The sequence below is a fragment of the Nanorana parkeri genome, unplaced genomic scaffold, assembly GCF_000935625.1.
Source record: "Nanorana parkeri isolate BGI_ZX_2015 unplaced genomic scaffold, ASM93562v1 scaffold1254, whole genome shotgun sequence".
Classification (NCBI taxonomy): Eukaryota; Metazoa; Chordata; class Amphibia; order Anura; family Dicroglossidae; genus Nanorana; species Nanorana parkeri.
Window position 1 is genome coordinate 46,413 of NW_017307522.1, and position 21,832 is coordinate 68,244.

Genomic DNA, 21,832 nt, shown 5'->3' on the forward strand with positions numbered 1-21,832 from the left:
TGTAGGTAAATTGTACACAACCTCGACAGTTACCATGAAATCTCATCAGGGAATTGCTGGTGTGAAAGAACATAATTCCAGTGATAGGACTAGAAACTTTAATTGAATATAACATTTTTTTAAAGTCAGATTGCTTATTATCAACATGTTGGAAACAAATGTTGAAATACATTTTCTAAAGTTATATCTGAACTCATTGAAAGAAAAAATCTAAATGCCCTTTTTAGTCACTTAAACTTGTGCTCATGGGTTGCTTTAGTCTCGAGTATTCTCTCTTCTTCTGTTTACAGTAGGTAGGGTCCTTCTTTGTCATCAGATCACTAACCATCAATTGGGTGGGTCTAACATCAGGAAGCAAACCCTTCTCCTATACAAATGTAGCTGGCAGGAGTGAACAGTGGTGCAAATATGGAAATCATGTTTTTATTGTTTAATAAATTGTCCACTTTAAAATCAAAAAATCATAAAGCTTATACAAATGTATACTGTAAGTAATTAACACAAACCCAAACCCAATGTATTAAAAAAAATTATTAAAAAAAGCAGAGGTATTGCCTGGGCTTACAGACCAGACAGCTACAGTCGTATTCAGTACTTAATCAAGCAGAGTTAAAATAGAGTATAAAGTACAGGGTACCCTTGATAAAGTCTATTGATCTGAAATGTATTGGGGTGGAGCCTCGTGACTTAACAGAGAGGCAAAGCTTTACTACAGAGCCACAGTGGGATTTACCTCTGGTGCGGAAACTGTAAAACTCTGAAGATGCTAATAGGAGAGTTTGTGCTCATACCTTTCATCAGTTACATTGTGATGTGTTGCGCACAACAAATGAGAGTCTATACTGTATGTGGTATCTTTATCTTTTTAAATAAAAAGCAGTTTTACACTAATATTTAATGAAGTGTTACAGAATGATTTTTTAAAGTGTTTAAAGCCGTTTTCAAGTAATCTTAAATATCTTTATTCTTCTTACCTTCATCTTTTTTACCATTCATTTTCCAAAGTTTTGTATGTTATTTCATAGTGAAAATTTACTCTGCTTTTCCATTTCATATGTCACATTGTTCACCTTTTAGGTTATGTGATGAAGGTATAAATGTACATTTTTCTTCAATGCTTGTAGTAAGTATTTTTATATAACTTTTATCAGATTTTTAATCAGATCTAAATAAAAGAAAGCTTTGTCCAATTTTATTGCATTAAATATGCTTATTGTCAAAACTGTTCTTAAATCAACTCATTGTTTATGATAATTAATGCATTCTTGCACAGCTAAATGTTATTATTGTTATACAAACATGATTACCCAGATGATTTCATCTTGTAAAAATGTTTTTGATAATGAACGATTATGGATAAATAAGTTGGTGAAGCTTTAGCATTTATAAATGCTCGCAAGCCAGGGTATAGTTACAGAGAGTGCAATGGGTAAGTTCACCCAAATGTAAAAAGTGTTACTCTGGCTATCTATAACAAAGTACAGTCTGCAAAGACATCAAAGTACCTGTTATTATCTCTTTTGTAGAAAAAAGCCTCATCTGTACATCTAGGTATGCCAACTAGCATATATTTTTCCTGCCTAGTAAAAAGATTATTTATTGCCAGTCTTATTAATATAAAAAAAATTAATAGAGGATCATAAGGCCAGTATTTTCCATACAATAAGTCAACCTTAGCCCTGTCTGAATTTACTTTTACTTTGCTAAGGGCTTTTGTTTATAACTTGGGTCATACATACCGCCAACTGGACATGAGGGTATTCTCATTGCACAGGGTGTTAAAGGGTGGTGTCTGGTGCTGAAGAAGATGGTTCCTGCTAGATGAAAACTAAACTGCACAGGATGGGGCTCTGCTATAAAGTAATTGTAAATGTAATTAAGGGGAACAAAAAAAAAACATACTCCTTGGGTCGTACTTCTGTTTTACATAATGATCACATAAACCTATATAAAAAATATTTTTATTTAGATTAAAAAAACTATATACTACCCTAAAAAAATACAATCCCCAAACAAGTCACACAAGCTAAAATCAATTAAATTCATGCGAGCCCAGGCTTTAGAGGTGCCAAAACAAATTAATCACGCCACAGTATTATATGTAGATGTATCATGCAATACTACAACTTGCAATACTATAACTTGCTCCGTTATCAAATGGGTTGATAACTAAACCACACATTTCTGGCTGTAAAAGTTCGACTAATGTACCATAGCATGTAGCATATTGTATCTATAGAGCACAATTCTGCAATATGAAATTGTCACAATTGGTGGCTATATCCCATCTTTTTATTATTAAGACCAAGAAAAACAAAAACAAACAACATATATTAACATGTCCAAGTAAGAAAAGTAAAAACAAAAATGTCATCTTAAAGTATACAATTGAACATACACCTATATTCCATATTTGCTGGATAGGTAAATAAAATACAAATTATTTTTACGGCGACTGACCTCTAAAGGAATAAATGCCTTCTTCTATTCATCTATAATTATTGAGAATTCCAAATCACCCAAGCTGCAGACAGAGGTAATTAGTTAACCACATTTTGCTGGTTATATTGGACAATATCATTTCAAAAGGACTTTATCTTGGGACAGTTCCAAAAAGCATGATATAAATCTGCTAATTCCTGCCCACACTTTAGACACCTAGAAAAACAAATATAAAAAACTGTGTTAAATCACATCCAGATAGTCAATCTGTAAAATCAATTTCAGTTCAGTGCAGATGAGTTTTGAGGACATTGGAATTCTGGCAAGATTAACATATAATCTTCTGTACTTGCCGGCAATGCACTTAACCTAAACAAAGAAAGCAAATGCAGTCACCATATTTAGGAACTGTTAAGCTGCAATATATATTATATTTTTGGGTTTATATATACTTTGGGCCACAAATAGGCCCCTAATCTATTCATACAGAGAACATAACTTTCCTTATGCCCCCACCACATCCAAAGTAAGGGCAAGGTAAAAAATAAAACTAGTGGCTAAACTAGACTAGTAAAAATAAAATGTATCAAATATAAAGTGACAGGTCCTCTTTATGGAGACATCAGAGGTCTCTAAGACCCCTAATGTCACCTAGGAACCCCCAAAGAAGCTGATGAAGCAGAGATCTCAAGGCCAGTCCCAGATCGGACACCCGGCATCCCGGCAGTTGTGGCGAAGATGGCAGGTAAGGTAAGGAGAGGGGGCACGAAAAGGTACCTCATACAAGCGATCGAGCAGTTTCTTCCTGCTCAAGCACGCCAGGGGGTGCGCGTGAGTGAGTACAGGCATAAGGGAAGTTTTAAGACGTCCACCCACTGCCAGAAGGCTCCCGTCCAGCCGTCTCTTTATGTTCAGCGGCCTGGAGGTGGTTAAACACTTTTTGCATTTTTTTAATACTATGGGGTCTATTTACGAAGCAGCCGAAGGATCTAGCCGTAGCTTCGGCCGATCCTTTGCCTAGCTTCGGCCTCAGGACCCCTAGTTTACTATTGGCTATTGCAAATAGAAATAGCCAATAGGAATCTAGCAATGCATTCCTATGGGCAAAATTATTATTATTTTTTTTTCTATTCTGACACGGCTCCGTGTCAGAATAAAGAAAAAAAAGAAAAAGCAGTGTTTCTCTCCTGGGCGGCCAGGAGCGGGAGACTCCCGGAGCGCCCGGGAGAGTTTTTTTTTATTTGACGGCAGCAGAACCGCCGGCCAATAGAAAACTGTTGGGCGGAGCTAGCTCTGCACAATCGTTTTCTATTTTTTTTTTTTTTACTTTTTAAACTATTTTTATGTTCTGCTCGGTCCCTCAGAGGGACCGAGCAGAACAGCTGAGCCGAATGCCCCTCAGCGGCTTTCGGCTATTCACTCACTGCTGTTCGGCGTCTATAAGAATAGACCGAACAGCAGCGTGTAGCCAGCCGGAGGTTCCGCTTAGCCGATCCAGATGTTGGATCGGCTGAGTCGAACTCCTTCTGTACTTCAGGTCAGCCGAACATGCTGGGCATGTTCGGCCGACCCGAAGCTACGTGAAGCCACCCGAAGCTACGTGAAGCCACCCGATGTACGGCTGATTTCAGCCGATATGCGGCTGAAATCAGCCGTACCAGCCTGAAGTGAATAGCCAAACAGCGTTCGGCTCACTTCGCTTTAGGTCGATTATTCACTCGGCTGCCTACGGCAGCTTAGTGAATAGACCCCTACAATATACACAGTGTTGGATACTAGTTGTCCAAGTGGGAAAATAGATTAAGGTTCCCTCAGCATAGGTCATACAACAGGAGAACCCCTAATATACAGATTATGGGAAGAATCAATTAAATGATAGGGAAGGGAGAGAACAGAGATCTTAGAGAAATTAAATCAAGTAGAGTTAGTTCAAATAAATTATTTGTGCAACTAGCTGCCCCATAGGGACAACTAGTTTTACCAAATCTATAATGGAAGACTTCTTTCTCCAATGCTTTAAGTAAAGATGATGAACAATTAACTGCAGTTCATATTTATGGTTCCAATCTGACTGAGGTCTAAGAAGGGGTGGTGAAACTTAAATTGATTAGCAACATATACATTACGTGTGCTAATCAGGTTACTTTTTATTGCTTGAAAACAACATGATATCATTTGAAATTGCTCTTTTTAACAATGATTAATACAAGAAAGGACAGGAACCCAGAAAGATACCATTCCATACAAGAGCTAAAAACCCAGGGTTCTGAACCCCATGGAGTTGACATAGTCCATTCAACATTCTTCATGTTGGCTGACTCCATGTGGTCAGTTTATCAAAGTAATTCATTAACTCATGGTTTAGTTCTTGGCAAAGAGATTATTCGAATAGGAAATGTTCAATCCAAATGTAATTCTTGACTTAAAAAAATAAAACTACTTTCTACTTTTTACTTACAAGCCAAAAATACTCACTTTGCAAAGTTGATTGCATTTCCTGTGTTCTTATATTTTTTGTTTTCATTTATCAATTAAGTAAAGGGGATAATTGATATCTGTTTCCTCCATTTTTATTTTAAATAAATAACAGAAAACATTGTGCTTATGTCTAAATGAAATATTCTCAAGCCCTATACTGAAAATTCACCAACTTATGAGATGTGCTTGAGCAGGCAATTTTTACGGAGACATATTAAAGCAGAAGAGGTATTCTAGAAAACCCTAACAAAATACTGTGGAAAATATATGCAAATCCTAATTATTACATTATTATTATACATACAACAACATGCTGAGGAATATTACAAATCATATACTTTTAATATAGTAAAGTATTTTTAGAGTGAGATATGACAAGTGGTGTTTTAATAAGTATTCTTCTGTAGTTTCTACAATTTTTTTATTTTGAACAATGACAAGTAAGCATTTGCACATACTAAGTTGTTTTACTATTTCTTTAAATTGGTTTGGTTCCCTTTGTTTTTGGTATGAACAGCTGATATATATATATATATAAAAAGGTACAGCCTTTATCTGTGCATGATCAGCTTCAATGGGCTGCAAAGGTGACATTAGGGGTCTAATACAAAATGAAAACAACGATTGCGCCACACATGTCAGGAATCACCATGTGCGCCAGTGTGTGTGCAATAATTCTAGGGCTAATTTCAATGGTTAACTCGAAACTGATGGCCTGCACAGGCTTTTAAAGCATTGTCCATGAACAATTTGGGGTACCATATTTTTTTTTAATGTTTCACGGGCGCACACAATTTTTAAGCTTGGCATGTTGGATATCTATTTACTTGGCACAACCTCATATTTTATATTCTACAAAGAAATTGGGTATTATATTTTGTTTTTGTGCACTAAAATTAACTTAAGTGTATGGTTTACTGAAATTTTGAGTTTGATAAAGAGTTGCGATAATATGCAACTTAAAAATTTGCAACTACCACCATTTTATTCTATAGGATTTCTGCTTTCAGGAAATATAATTCTGGGGAGTTAAGCAATTTTCATGCCTAAAATGTGGATTATAATGTGTGCAAAAAAAAAAAAAGCAAAAATGGCTTTAGCAGCTAAAGGGTTAAACAAATTATTCTTTCAAAAAATTGGGAGGCATTCTTTTGTACTGAAAGTGCACCTCTGAGGTGGAGAAAGCTGTCTTCTCTTTGGGGACCTCAGTTAAAGGTACCGCATACCACCTTTAAGGTGCCCATACACTGCACGATTCTCGTACGAGAATCGCGGGAAATCCCGCGATCGTACGAGAATCGTGCAGTGTATGGAAGGCGTGCGACCGTTTCTACTGTACGGTCGCACGACTTTTGTATTTCGAGCATGTTGGAAAACCAGCCGAGAATCGTACGATTTTCGGCTGGTTTTTAACATGATCGAGAGATGACTGCCGAACAGGCCGGTGTGCGCACGCGCACACTGCCCGTTCAGCATTACAGTCATCGGAAGCCCGCCCCTCAGGGGGGCAGGCTTGCGATGATCGCAAGTTTGATCTGCCTGTCCAAGATGGGCAGATCGTACGTTTTTTTAAGTACTTTACAACCCTCGCAAGACAAAAGTCTTGCGAGGGTTGTAAAGTGTATGGGCACCTTTAGAGACCTCAACCAGCAGCTGTGTATCCTATTAAAGGTGACAGTAACAATAAAATATCAAACGAAGCGCTTCCACCACCTAAAATGTTAAATACTGTATATACTAATACATAATGGGTAAATTAATTTCAGTAATATTAACTACCAAAAGTACATAAAAGCAATAACCAAACACTCATGTCTCCAACGGTGTCTACTGAAACATCAAAAACTACTTATAAAATGTAAAAAATATAAATAGTCTTTCATATAGCACTTAAATCCACAACACGTATCCTTTATACCAGGGCATCTTAAACTGTGGGTCGCGACCCCATATGGGGTCGCGATCTGAATCCCCAGCCAGGGCTGCCATCAGGGGGGTATGCACAGCACTTGTGTGAGGAGCCTGGGAGGGCCGGACTCCAAGCAAGATTTTTGTATTATAGTTTAATATGTGCAGTATAATTATTGTGCTCTCGGGCCCCCCTGTGCACTTGGTACCTTCCTGACCACGTGTGTGCAGGAAGATTTTTTTATTTTTCAGACGGCAGAGCTTTCTGTAACCTGCCAGAAGCGGAGCACAGCTGCTGGAGGGTAAAAGTAAGTTTTTTTACAGCACACAACCTGGAGGGGGGTTAAGAGTGAGTTGGGTAGGAGGAGAGATATCCACCGAACGACGGGGGGGATAGGGTTTAGGTGAGATCTTCCTGAGGGCTTCTTTACACCGTCTCCAGACCGGAATGTTTTCTGTCTGGTCCACAAACACATCCCTGTAGATTTCAATGTTTTTTCTGAGTGTAGTTCACACCACTGGGATTTGTCCTGAGCTTAAAATTAAGATGTTTGTGTCTGAGGTGCACCAGTACACATGGATCATTTGCAATGTGAAGCTGGGGCTTAGCATTGTTTCAAGACTGCCAGTGCAGGTCTGCAGCAGTGAAGGAGTTAAATTCATTCACCCTGGGGTTCTGGAAAGAATATGGCATTTTTATCTCCTGGCACCCAATCCTGTCATCTGATTGCAGGGCACAGTGCTAAGCCTTCTCAAAGATCTCTGAAGAGCATAATAGTCATTTACCATTTCACAGACAGCAGGAATCAACAATTAACTGGGGAAGGAGGAGAGAGACACCGATTAAGGAAGAGAGAGACACGGGCCGACGCTGGGAGGGGGATTGAGGAAGAGAGAGACACCGACCAAACCGACCGACACTGGGGTCACGAGTGGAAAAAGTTTAAGAAGGACTGCTTTATACAATGCTTATTTCCACTCTATGGGTCTGATTTACTAACCTTACACTCATGCCACAAACATGTCAAGATAGCATGCTAATAGGTGTGAATCAATGGCAAAGTTAGAAATACACACATTCATAAATGGTGAAAACGGATACACCACGTATGCGTATGCATTTGATGCGCGTGTATGTGCTGTTTACTACAAAATCGTGCAAATGCAGCATGGTTGTGTTTTAGAAGGTGAAAATCGTGTGAACGGGAGCGTACGTGTGTGCAGTTGGCTTCTCCCTATTTGCATGTCGTATAGCTTCATGCACATGCAGTATGATGCCCACGTACTTAATACAGTTACACAGCTCCTACGCGAGATGCCATTCCTGAATGCTCGTGTTCGGTTAGTAAATGCGTTTGCATGTGTTTTTCAGATGTGTATTGGAATTGTTTTGACTTTCCTTGACTTTCTCTTGAGAAAGTCAAGAAAGACGAAATGCGCCAAAACAACCTAATGTATTATATGTGGCAATTTACAGTCCAAAATATAATTTAAGATGTGGCAGTCTGTAACTGCAACCTTTGATGTACTGTATTTGTTAATGTATCAATAGCAATACACAATTTATCTTCATACTTTCTAAGGTGAATGCTATTAATTGTAGTGTTCTCAAGAGCAAAGCACCTTGATCTAAATTAACATTGTTTAATATATAATTTGTTCACTTAATATTATTTATGTAAACATATTATGCAGTACTTCACGCAAAACATGTTCACAACTTGCATCAATCACATCCCTACCATTATCCTACAATTACTCACACACATCTAAGGGCTGAATTAAGCAGAAGCCAGTTAATTAACCAGGTTGCTTGTGAGAGGAAATTAGAGACCACTAGGAAAGTTGTGAAAACTGGGAACATGACAATTCCATGCAGATAAAGTCAGATAAAGGATGTACAGTATATATTCTAGTTATTCAATGACTGTACTTGAAATTAATTACGCATCTAAGTTTCTCGGCCTAATATTACACTACCTGCCTTAAGAATAGTACTACCCGTTATCTGAATCAAGACCAACACAAGAATTATGCCACAAAATATTTTTAGATCTCCCCAGACCTATCTGTACTATTTGCCATAATTCTAAAATCCCAAAAAGGTGGGATTGGTTTTGTTATATATAGGGCTTTCTTCTAACTTTTGGTGTTTTGTCATATATTTGTGTTGTAATTATTTTAAAATTTTAAAAGAAAAAATATACAAGCTTGAGGTCATTTTTATGTTTCACATTTATAAGTTTATCAACGGATGTTTTATCAGTTTTTACCATATGTATGAAATCTAATATTACAATACAATCTAACAACACAATCAAACATTTAAAACACTGATGACACTGGTAACATAGAGAATTATGGGATTTGCACAAAGACACACACCAGAAGCTGCCTTCAGACGCTTTCTCTGCCTCTAGGTTCCCCATTTAAAGAAATCAAGCAGTTAGGAAAGATGAGTCATTCATCTGGTTCATTGAGCTGTGTGTACAGATTTGAGCTACAGAGCTTTGTCACCAATTGAATTTTTAATATTTATCTGACAAATACAATTAAAAATGTTGTCTCCTAGTCAAATATAAAGAAAATATTTACAACACACTATGAAATCCCCTTAGAACTTAAAAAATATGATTTGCTGGCCTCATAATTATTATGATTGTGATAAATAACAATAGTTGCAGTCATAATCATGATCATTTTTGTGCATGTGTGCCACTACATGTATTTTAAAATAAATAAAATTTAGATTTTTTTTTCAAAATGTATCAAATTATAATAATTGTATCACTTCCTGGTTCACTGTGACCATTGCCATAGGTGTAGTAGTCAAGCTGAATCTCATCAGCAGAAACAGTAAAGCCTCATTCACACGAGTAACACCCGGCACGTACAGCTCCATGCTGCATGCGCGGACGTATCGGGCAGCTCCCGAGAAGGACAGGTGCTGTGTGTGAATAGTACGCAGCTCCTGTCCTTCTCTATGGGAGTATGCGGCCATACGCCCCCCTACGCTCACCCCAAGTGCAGGTCCGTACGGGTCACCGGTCACACATTGTAACATGGTCTCAAACTTTGATAGAACAGAGGCTCTGTTTGTAATAATTTAATCAGAGAAAAAGATTATAATAGGGAACATTACGGTGTAATATTCCCCATTATAAATCCACTTGTCTAGTTACCCCTCCCCATGCTGCGGATGGGGAGGGGCGTCCCGGCAGTAGTCTGTGGAGTGTAATAGCACCGATGCCGCCAGTCTCCACTTGTCCCCTCCATGGCAGGTGGGTGATCCCTATTGTCACTTATGAGTGGTCACCTTTGGGCTTGATCCCCTCAAGTGATAGGTGATTACATATGAGTCTTAATAGTTACAGAAAATTAATAGTTACATCCAAAGCTGATCAATACACCTCCACAGTGTCTCCACTTGTCCCCTCCGTGTCAGGTGGGTGTAAAAAAACCCAACTTGTCTCATCCTAGTGATACCCCACACAGCACTCCTCCATTAACTATACCTACCCCACGCAGAAGGGTTGGAGCGCCGTAACTGCTAATTATTGCACGCTGACGGCACATTACCTGAGACGTGACAACAAATTGTCTCCTTGTGTGCCACCACAAGAGCAAAATATTGAATTTATACGGGATCCCTGTGACCGGTGGTAGTCGCTGTAGATCCGTGGAATGAATACACCAGTCAGTATCAGATCTGTGTTTACATTGTTGTGTAGTTTGGTTTTGTGATGGTCAGATAGCCAGTAGAGAGAGAGAAGAGAGACATCCAGGAGATAGAGCTTGAAGAGAAAGCCTGAAGAGAGAGCGAGGAGAGACAGCGAGGAGAGAGAGTGAGGAGAGAGAGTGAGGAGAGAGAGTGAGGAGAGACAGCCAGGAGAGTCAGCCAGGAGAGAGCGCGAGGAGAGACAGCCAAGAGAGAGAGAGTGAGGAGAGACAGCCAGAAGAGAGCAAGGAGAGACAGCCAGGAGAGACAGCCAGGATAGAGAGCGAAAAGAGACAGCCAGTAGAGAGAATGAGGAGAGGCAGCCAGAAGAGAGAGCAAGAAGAGACAGCCAAGAGAAATAGCCAGGAGAAACAGCCAGGAGACAGAGTGAGGAGAGAGCCTAGAAAGAGTGAAGAGAAACAGCCAGGAGAGGGAATGAGGAGAGACAGTCAGGAAAGAGAGCAAGGATAGACTGCAGGAGAGAGCGTGAAGAGAGACAGCCAAGAGAGAGAGAGAGTGAGAAGAGACAGCCAGGGGAAAGAGCTCTATTGTGCTGTGGGCATTTTGAGGTTAATGTTAAAATTGAAGATCTGTATTCAAATTATTAGGTTTATTCAATAGGAAGATACTGTATGTGCAGTAGTGCCAGTATGCATATTAATGTGTTTGTTTTTAAAATAAAGGTGTTATTTTGCAATGGTAGACCTCATTGAGCTCATCATTTGAAAAGTAGATCTTAACACATAAAATTGTGGTCATCTCTGTTGTAGAGAATGACATCTTGTAGCTGGCTACAACTGTGACACACAAATAATTATTTAGGAACAGATGCTCAAATAATGAATGGGTCGTTGTCCATCTGTGTGTCATTGCTCTATACAAGGAAATTACAAACTGCAAATAGCTGGACAAGTAGGGTAGATTGGTAGAGGAATTATAGCCAATGAGATTACAACTCCTTCATTTTAATAGCAGCACAGCACTAAGGAAAAATGAGGAAGTGCCAGTGGTGTTGTAAATACCAACCACATAATTTCTCATACCAGCATATAGTTCCCCATAGCTTACTCTATCCAGCCAATATAATCCCCATGCTACAGTCTCTCCTACATACCTGCGTAATAATGGTATCCAGACAGGGATATAGAAAGCAAGTGCTCCCTCTAGGCATTCAACGTGTCAGGAAAGATGGATTGGCACACCTATAAATAACAATCTACCATCACTATTCTGGGAGTTCTGCCTAGGAGCTGAGAAGAAATAAGTATATTTTAGCCTAGAGTGACCGGGGCAGGCTCCTGCCATCATCTTTTTACCTGCTAATTAGGCCCATTTTGAGACAAAATAGGGTCAAGGGCAGAAATTAAAGTGGACCTCACATATGTTGAAATTTTGCCCAACTGTTATGTTTTTTGCCTACTACCCTCTGAAAATACCACCCTCTGAAAATGTGACTGTTTTACCTGACCTTTTTTAGCTTGCAAAATGATAAGCCTAGCCTATTCTGAATCTTCATGACTAAGAATCTGGTGTCCTGTCAGCACTATGATAACAATATGTCCTGATACTGTCATCCTTTCCCAGATTTCATTGTTTGTGAGTCCCTAGTAAAAGTAACTTTATTTTATGGCTTTAATTGTGTAACTACCATGAATTGCTTATATGGTGGTCAAAGAAAAAAACTAATATTTCAGCATGTCACACCTCAAATGTATCTTTAAACAAAAGGGTATATATGTAATTCAGTGTTTTCTGGCAAGCAACAATTAAATACACCATGGATTATAAAACATAACAGACTTCCTTAATTAGAATATTACAATAATAAGGGACTATCGATATTAAAAAGATAAAATCAGTTTTAAAGGTTCACAAAGTATAAACATAAACATGGCCAGCTTCCCGACCAATCTGGACAGCGAGTCATTACCCGCCCCCGCCTTCCTGATTGGCCAGGAAGTCAGCTCCATGCTCCCTGGTGACAACCAGTATTTATGTTATATCTTTATGAGATTACACTGCACATATATACTTTGTGAGACTTGGAAATTGATTTTAAAACCTATGTCAAGGAAAAAACCAAACCCCCCTTGCAGCGGGCTTACTAATGCACTTCAAGAGTTAACAGCTTGTTAATGACCTGTGAAAGGGACTTTTCCTTACCTGATTCCTATTCACCCGCAGCCTCTTTCCCCTATGCTTAAGCAGTTGGAGGCCCACTGAAGTCATCACGTACAATGCAGGGTCCGTACCCTTGCATTATACGTGAGGAGTCCAAGGGAAAGTCCACAAGCTAGAGCATAGGGGAGAGAGGTTAGCATCAATTGCCAGTGGGAAGGTCCTTTACACAACTACCCTAGACATTAGTAAGAAGTTAACCCTTGCACTGCAGAGGTAGCCCCACTGTAAGAGGAGTTTCTTTTCTTTCCAGAGATAGGCTTTAATTGAACCTTGAAAATTACATATGTCACTCTTTTAATTGTAATATTCTTAATAAAGAAGTGTATTTTATTTATTTTTATATTATTTTTATATCATCCTTGGTGTCTGTAATTGCTGCATGTCAGAAGATACCCCACTTCACATATACAATTTTGTTATAATTGTGTAACTCTTATTTTTACAATAAACACTGTTATTGCAATTATTAAGGAGGCTAAAGCAAATATAATCAACCTTCCTAAAGCAGGAGTATAACTCCAATTTAACAGCAATTCAGCAGCATTCTGTGTGTGTTGAGATGGTCGTACAACTCTGCCATCTGTTTATAGTTTTTAATAGTCAAGATGGTGGCATGCATGTACATTTTGAAGGATACAGGTTCCCCTTATTCAGTGCATGGGGAAATCTTGTCATTAGGTATGGACTGTTGATAGGGTCTTTCATGCTTGGGTTACACTGGTATAAATGTTAATGCCAGGCCGATTAAATCCTCAATACAACTATACTTTGTTGAATGTCTATATAACGTCACACAAGGGCATGTGTTTTGCACTGAATTATACATATCAAATTGTCTCTAATGCCTTTCAAGTGATGATTACACTATGAGGTCAAGGATTATCTTGCTGAAAGATGAGTCATATAGCAACATGAAAAACTAATGGCAAACACACTCATCAGTTCATAACCAGCTTTAAAGCAAGGTGCACATGGAAGGGCTTTAAACAGTACAACAGTAAAAAGTTTCCCAGCCCACTTATCAGCCAGCCTGCAAAAAAAACACTAACTACTAAGGAGACTCCCATAGATTATAGTTAGGACCACACTACACAAAGAAGCCTTGACGTGGCAGTGTGGCTTCCACATATTATGCACAAGATGTGCAACTAAAACCTCTGTTTTTAACCTTAGTAGTTAGACAGTGTTTTTTTTGCAGGTTGACTGGTGAGTGTGCTGGGAAACCTTTTGCTGATGTACTGTTTAACTCCTGTCCATGAGCACCTTGCTTTAAAGCTGGTTATGAATTAATGAGTGCATTTGCCATTCGTTTTGCTTGTTGGATTTGTTGTGGGGACACACTAGGGGGCTTCAGCTGCCGTTGTGATGTGTGGGGTTCCTTGTGTGTCCCTGTGCCATTAAAGAGGTTGGGCTGCCTCCTGGCGAACCTGCACCCAATTCATCTTTTGCTATATATGCTCCAAAATGAAGGCTCTCATAGATTAGAGTTAGGACCACACTACACAGAGGGACCTTTTAGAGGCAATGTTGCTTTCACATATTCTGCAGAAGACTTGCAACTAAAAAAACTCTGTTTTTAACCTTAGCAGTTAGACAGGTTTTTTTTGTAGGCTGGCTGGTGAGTGTGCTGTGAAACGTTTTCCTGTTATATAGCAACATGACACACAACTGTATTGACAGATTGTCTGGTTTTTACAGCTTGTTGAAATAATTAGTCTAGACAGTTTCTTATATACAGTCCAAAAAAAATCATGTATGACCAACAAAAAAAAATATATACACTTCCCCAGATTAACTAATGTATGGATTTCTCAAATTATTGACAGTGCTGTCCCTTTCCCCACTCTTGTACAGATAATTGTATTCCACCATGCCAACTATTTTCTGGTCAGCTCCGGGACATAAGATTACTGGGACATAAGATTGAAGCAATGATTCAAGTAAATGATGATAAATTATTTTACATTTTGACATGTTATTGGCTGAGTGTATCCATGGCTTTGTTAATGTCAGTTTAAAAACTTTGCAGTTATTGCATTCTGTTGTTTTTCTGGCCAGACTTCTGGCATTTAAAATCCGATATCTAATAGTATTCTGATTAGATAGTTTAAGTCCCACTTTTTGTTGACTGAACAACATCTATAGAAAGCATTTGCATAAAGTTGCTACTGATAAAAGAAGCTGCAATAATTGATAAATAAAAAGAGCATGAAAGTAAGTAATATGTAGGAGTAAGTATGGCCCACAAACACAGTGTGTTAGTACTTAATGTGAAGTGGAGTCCAGGTAGAGGACAGTCTGCACAGAGCATGTCAAGAAGTAAGTTAGGAGGAGGCATCGTCCAAGGCAGACTACATGAAGCATGTTAGGAATTTAGGAGTAGCTGGAGTCCACAGAGTCTGGCAGTTAAGCTACATTTTGCTAAACAAACACAGTCTCGTTAAGCTAAACAAATGAGTTCATAATGTTGAAAACAATCTACACAGTTTTCCAAATTATTTAGAACTGGAAAGTCTTTACTGCATAAGTATTCACCGTATTTGCTCTGAAAACTCTAACATAATTTTGGTGCAGTGTGTTACCCACAAAAGGCACATCATTACTTGAATAGAGTCCAACTATATTCAGTTCAAGTGCCACATGCTCTCAAATACATCCGCTTTTGAAGCACACCAGAAATTGTTAAAGAACATATTTAAACAAAAAGCATCATAAAAGCCAAAGAGCTATGAAATCATGTTCAAGATAAATTTGAGGAAGCTTCAATCAGGTTTGGTTTATAAAAAGTTATCCCAAACTTTGAACATCCCACAAGCGTCTATAAATCCAATACAAATGAAAACAAATCCCCACAACCAAAACCCTGCAAAAAAAAAAAAAAGTTTTTACACAGAGTAGTCAAAAAAACTAAATACAAACACCTTTGATCAGGCACAGTGTAAATGTACTAACCTCACTGTAAAGCCTTGTGAGTGCAACCAGCTGTGGAGCTTGCACATGACCATACTACAGTGTTGAGGAATGTCCAACAGATGACGCAGGTGAGAGTATAGCTTGATCATTTAATTCACAACCCTGACAACACCATCCACACAAGGAAGCATGATCATGTAAGTATCATATTCTGGGGATGTTTTTCATCACTTGGACTGGGAAACTGGTCCAAAATTGAGAGCAAGATGGATGGAGCTAAACACAGGCCGAATCAAGCCAAAGAAAGTCAGATGCAGTCATGAAAATACTAGAGACTAAGCTGAAGGTTTATCTTTCAGCAGGACAATCCTAACCTAAACACACAACCAAAGCTGTACTGGAATGGTTTAAAACAAATAATCTAACCCAGGCTTTAACTATGAATCAACAAGAAGAAAAAATTGCAGTTCACAAACAGTCCCTGCTAATCCTGCAGAGTTAGAAAAAAATTTCCAAGATGGTTGGGAAAAATGTAAGTATCCATGCTCTATGACTAAGCCCTGGATAGGGCAAAAATGTATTAGATGGGTGGAACATGGGCAGGACGGAGCTGTGCAAGTCTAAATAAAGGCGAATCTCAGCGAGACAAGTGATGCACGGCTGGATTTTTTCTTTAGACAAACACACATTTTAATGGAAACATGCACCATTCAGAGAATCAGCTTCTATGATTCTGACCTTTAGAAAATGTCTATATTGTTCACTGCCATGCCCAGAAAGGCATGGCAGTGACAGCTTCTTCAGAGAGACAGAGCCCTTAGTTTTTAAATAGAGCATTTACAGATTCAGCTCAAAGATTTTTAAATATCAAAAATGTGCAAGTTAACCTGGTCTTTGATACAGTGCAGAGTTCAGATCATGTCCAATCTGATGTTGTAAGAGTCACTGGCCCCCATAGAGGGACTCTTTATTAGTTCTGATAGAGCTCCCAGCTGTTAGTACAGAGCTGCCTTACGTAAAACAAAAAGTCTGAGGGGTGTGCTGTAGGGGTGCTGGATTGTTACTAATTTTATCCTGGGTACATCTATATTTTCGTATTACAAGGTTTCAACCAGCCTATCATTTAGCAAAATGAAATTATGATTGGTTAGATACCAAATATCTGTAGATATCTTTTAGGACAGTAACAGTTGGAGTTATGGCAAATTAATAAAAAATGTACTTTGTGGGGTTCCGCTGTAGGCCAATATACCTTAATACCCATTCCTCACAGATGTGTAATTCTATGCTGCATACCAGACAATTTTCAATGTGACTATTTACAACAGATCCTCATCAGAGAACATTGGGATAGTGAAAGTTTATGATGTCCTGCTCAGCACAGAAAGGGTATTTTAATCTGACCATCTTGTTATTGAATTTTGTGGAAAATAAGAGTGGTATTGTGTTTAGCCCTTCCCCCTTCCTCCCATACAGTTTGGGGTTTGTCAAACCTCATTATCATCACAAGAGTATATATATATAAATATATATCCTTTTATATATATATATCTACATAGATATATATATAGATATATATCTATATATATATCTATGTAGATATATATATAGATATATTTCCACTTTTTGGACTCTGCCGGTCCCAAAAAAATTAACAACCTGTATTTAGCTAAGCAAACACAGTAGGTAAGAGCCTTCTATTGGATAACAGGTCTAGGTTCAGCAATGTTATGTGCCCAAAAAATTAGCTGCCTACCTGAATGTAATAAATGACCAGGTTTTTCTATCAATTGATTTTTTCTTTCCTGATGGTATGGATATATTCCAAAATGACAAAGCCGGATTAATTGGGCTCAAATTGTGAAAGAATGGTTCAGGGAGCATCAGACATCATTTTCACACATGGATTGGTCACCTAGCTGCAGAAGGCAGCCAAGTGAATAACCGAGCCGAATGAGGTTCGGCTATTTACTCCGGCTGAGTACAGTTAATTTCAGCCGTACATTGGCTGAAATCAGCCGTACATCGGCTGTCTTCGGTCAGCCGAACATGCTCTGCATGTTCGGCTGAGCTGAAGTGCAGAGGGACTTCGACTCAGCCGATCCAACATCTGGATCGGCTGAATCGAAGCTCCGGCAGGTCACTCGCTGCCGCTCGCCCCTATTCTCATAGGGGCCGAACGGCAGTAAGTGAATAGCCGAATACCGGCTTGATACCTCCGAGATACCGCTAGCTCCGCCCAACTGTTTCCTATTGGCCAGCACCTGCCAGAGTCTTCTAGCAGGTCCCGGCCAATGAATAACAACTGGGTGGACATCACGGCTGGCTCCGCCCATTTGTTTTTGTGTAATGACAGATTAGCTTCCCCGGGTCATTTGGGGACGCTGATCTGTCTTTACAACTGAGGGGAGCAAGCTGTGAGATCCGCCCAACTTTCATTTGCATGGAGAATGGCCGGCCCTTTGGCCGGCCGTTCTTCCCGCTTCGGCTATCACTTCGGCTGTGCCTGTGGCTCAGCTGAGCTGCTTGGCTGCCTAGGGCTGCTGTATGGGCTATTATGAATAGCCCGTACAGCAGCCCTTCTTTTCGACTGAACCGGAGGGCAGAGGCAAAGGATCAGCCGAAGCTAGGGCTGGATCCTTCGGCTCTTTAGTGAATAACCCCCTAATTCTCAATATTTTAGTGCATTGATAAGTTCTGAATATTCCTAATTAATTTCTCTAAATCTTTCCGAGAGACTGTGAGGATCATTTACAGAGTTCTTCTGTAAGAGCTTTTAAATGACAGGAATTTGGAATAATACTTCAATTTTCTAATTAGCACATGCCACATACACTGATTTTAAATAGCAATCCTGTATTTATGATGCATTATCTATCTTTTAATCAAGTGGCACTTTCTGAAAAGACCACTTTTAGCAGTGCAGCAATTTATAATTTCTGATGTTTAAATATGTGTGGATGGCTTCTATGTAACTTAATTGCAAAATTGAGAAAGATATAACATATCCTTAGAAGGCTGTTTATTTTTTTAGCACAGAAAAGTATATTCATTACTAGAAAGGTTACTCTATTTTCTGAACATCTTTTTAGGGCACTATGTGCTGACTGTATGTTAGTTATTAACCAGCTCAAGCAGCGCAGAAAAAATGTTAACCATTGGCATCTGACAGTTCTTGCATGTAAAAACAGTAAGTTCTACCTTAAGGGCCCATTCACACCAGAAGCTACACTACACTGCATGGCTGCTCGCATGCGTGTGCCCAGCACAGTGCTGATGCACTTGGATATGATGCATCATACTGTTTTTTGTGTGTGTTGTTTTACATTGCAAAACAAATCAAACCATTCACAATTTGCTAAAATGCTTAATATGCAAAGCAATTTACTCATCACTAGTTAGAACCTTTATCGGGTTTTCATTGCTCTTTCGGTATCTGTAATTGACATTGGCCATATGTGATCACTGAAGTAAGACAAATCTCTCCAACAAGGACAAAGGCAGCAATAAAAACGGGTGTTTAGTAGTGTGGGTAAGAATTAGAACATCTGTCAAATATCTATTGCTTCCTGGGTAACTGTTATGGGGCTTGCCCCTTTCTACTGACTTGTACAAAGCAGAATCTCTCCATCAGGGACACAAACAGCAATAAAATCAGGTGTGGGGAAGAATTGAAACCTTTGTCATGATTTCCTTGCTGTCTTTGTTCCCATTGTGATTTTCTCTCATGTTAATCAGATCTAAGTGTAAAAGATGGTGAGCTGCCACATTCCTTATTATTTTATTCATCATTATAGTGACGATTTACTCATCATGCTAATGTACGATGAGCTGAAGATATAATAATTCAAAGCAGAGTTCTTCAGTGAGATCAGAAAAATATTTTCAAATGTTCCCCCGTGGTAAAAAGTTTGGATAGTCTAGCCCACTATAATAGTTCATAACTATTCATAACTACTACAGCACCCTTCACTAATCATACATTAGTTTTATTAGAATAAGGGCTCCCTATTCTCATGGGGGCCGAACGGCAATAAGTGAATAGCCGAATGCTGCCAACCGGCATTCGGCTCGGCTATTCTGCTTGGTACCTCAGAGGTAACGAGCAGAATAGAAAATAAGTGGAATTAATTAAAAAAAAGAAAGTTGAAAAATTATAATTATTTTAAAATGTGAGAAAATAGAAACATTTAAAAAATTTTTTTAAATAGTTTGAAAGAAAAAAAAAGAAAATTAGAAATAATTTAAAAAAAAACGCTGACAAAGATGCCACAAAAGAAAAACAATTGGGCTCCGCCCAGTTGTTATTGTTTAATGACAGATCAGAGTGCCCAGGTCATTTGAGGATGCTGATCTGTCATTACAACTGGGCGGAGCGAGCCATGAGATCACTGCTGGCTCTGCCCAGCTGTCATTTGCGTGGAGATCGGTTGGCTTCGGCCAACCTTTCTCCACTCTTCAGCTATCACTTCGGCTCAGTCGAGCCGAAGCATATGCCTTCGGCTTGGCTGAGCCGCTCGGCTGCCTCCGGCTGCTGTACAAGCTATTGTGAATAGCTCCTTACAGCGGCCCTTCGGTTTGAAGAGAAGGGCAGAGGTGGCCGAAGAGAGCCGAAAGATCAGCCAAAGATACCGCTGGATCCTTCGGCTTTTTAGTGAATAGCAATGTTGGTCATGTTCCAAATCATACAGAGCTAAATTGGCAGCAAAGTTTGGAGGATTGATTGTGTGTGCATAGTAACAGCAGCAGTTATCCAAAAATCAAAAACCATATTTAGATACTTGACATTGTATTTACCTAACTGAACTTTTTTTTTGCTAATTAGCTAGCTAACCTTTTTCTGTTGTATAGCTGCAACTAAAATGAGTCATGTTTAAGATTGTCTAATTTCACTACAAATAGTTTTTAATTTGTGCTATTTAGAAAGTAGAAATGTACAAATTATGATAAAAAATGCTATCCTTAGTTTGCACAAACACAGCAGTAGCACAACACATCACTCATCAGAAGATGATTCTGTTTGTACATGGAATGAGTGCATCTGCCTAAGTTACACAAAGGGTTTGGCAAATCCTAATTGAAATTCGGTGAATCTTATTAAAGTTGATGGAGGCAATCCTGTTAGTAAATTGTGATAATTTGTTTTGTGCTAATAGGCAAACTACTGTAAAAAAATGCACGGGTGGCAGGGCACTGCAATGCTTGTGAGATGCTCTAAAGTATAGTGTAATGTACAGAACAGTAAGATTTCCACAGACAGTAACAAGGACAGTGAACACTGGTAGCACACATTTGTAAAATAGTTTTTTTTTTTCTATAATTTATCTATCCTGTTGCTTGCCCATTTGCTAATGTCTTTAAAAACTAATATACCCCCAAAATAAATGAAAACCCCAAAATACTGCCCCCTGAAACAAAATCCCATTTTTTGTAAAGGTAAGCCTTGCAGATATTATTTTTCGGAAAAGTGACTGCTAACCTGAAATCAAAATTAAATGAAAAACAAAAAGAGCACCCAATAATTAGAACAAAAAAGTGGTTGATTGCTGAAAGAGCTAGCAATCAGAATCAGAGTACAGACTCCTAACGTAACCTAATCTCACCCTATGCAGTTTGACAACTTTCCCTATCGTTTCCCTACAGATTCCAATAAACTGGCACTATGGCTGCTCTATGCCTCTCCCCTTTCATACTGAGGGGGCTGGCTTATCCAGAAGCCCCCTCATTGACCCTTCTCATAGCCATAGTTCAAAGACTATGCAGTGCATTATGGGTTTAAATACATTTTCTCAAACCATGGTAATGGTAAACCCACACCTCATCCCTGGTTACTACAGCTCAGCAGGTTATAACGAAGTGTTAGAGGAAGGTAGAAAGCATTGAATCCAAGTGCCGATCAATCCCCCAGTCAGGATATAGACCGTATTAAAATATGCAGGGGCTCTGGTTAGCAGCTTAAGGACAAGAAGAGACCTCAGGGGGGACATTACAGGTGAAATCTAAAAGGTATAGAATAAAACATGATCAAGAGACCATGAAGAGTTTATTTCAAAATAAAACATCAAAAAGGACAAGACAAAGCATTTCAGGCATTCCAACAGCACCCCTTCATTAGGGCTTAAAGTAAATAGAAGGATAATGTGCACCAAACAACCACCCAAGAACTGATTTAATACCATTTGGAGTAAAAAA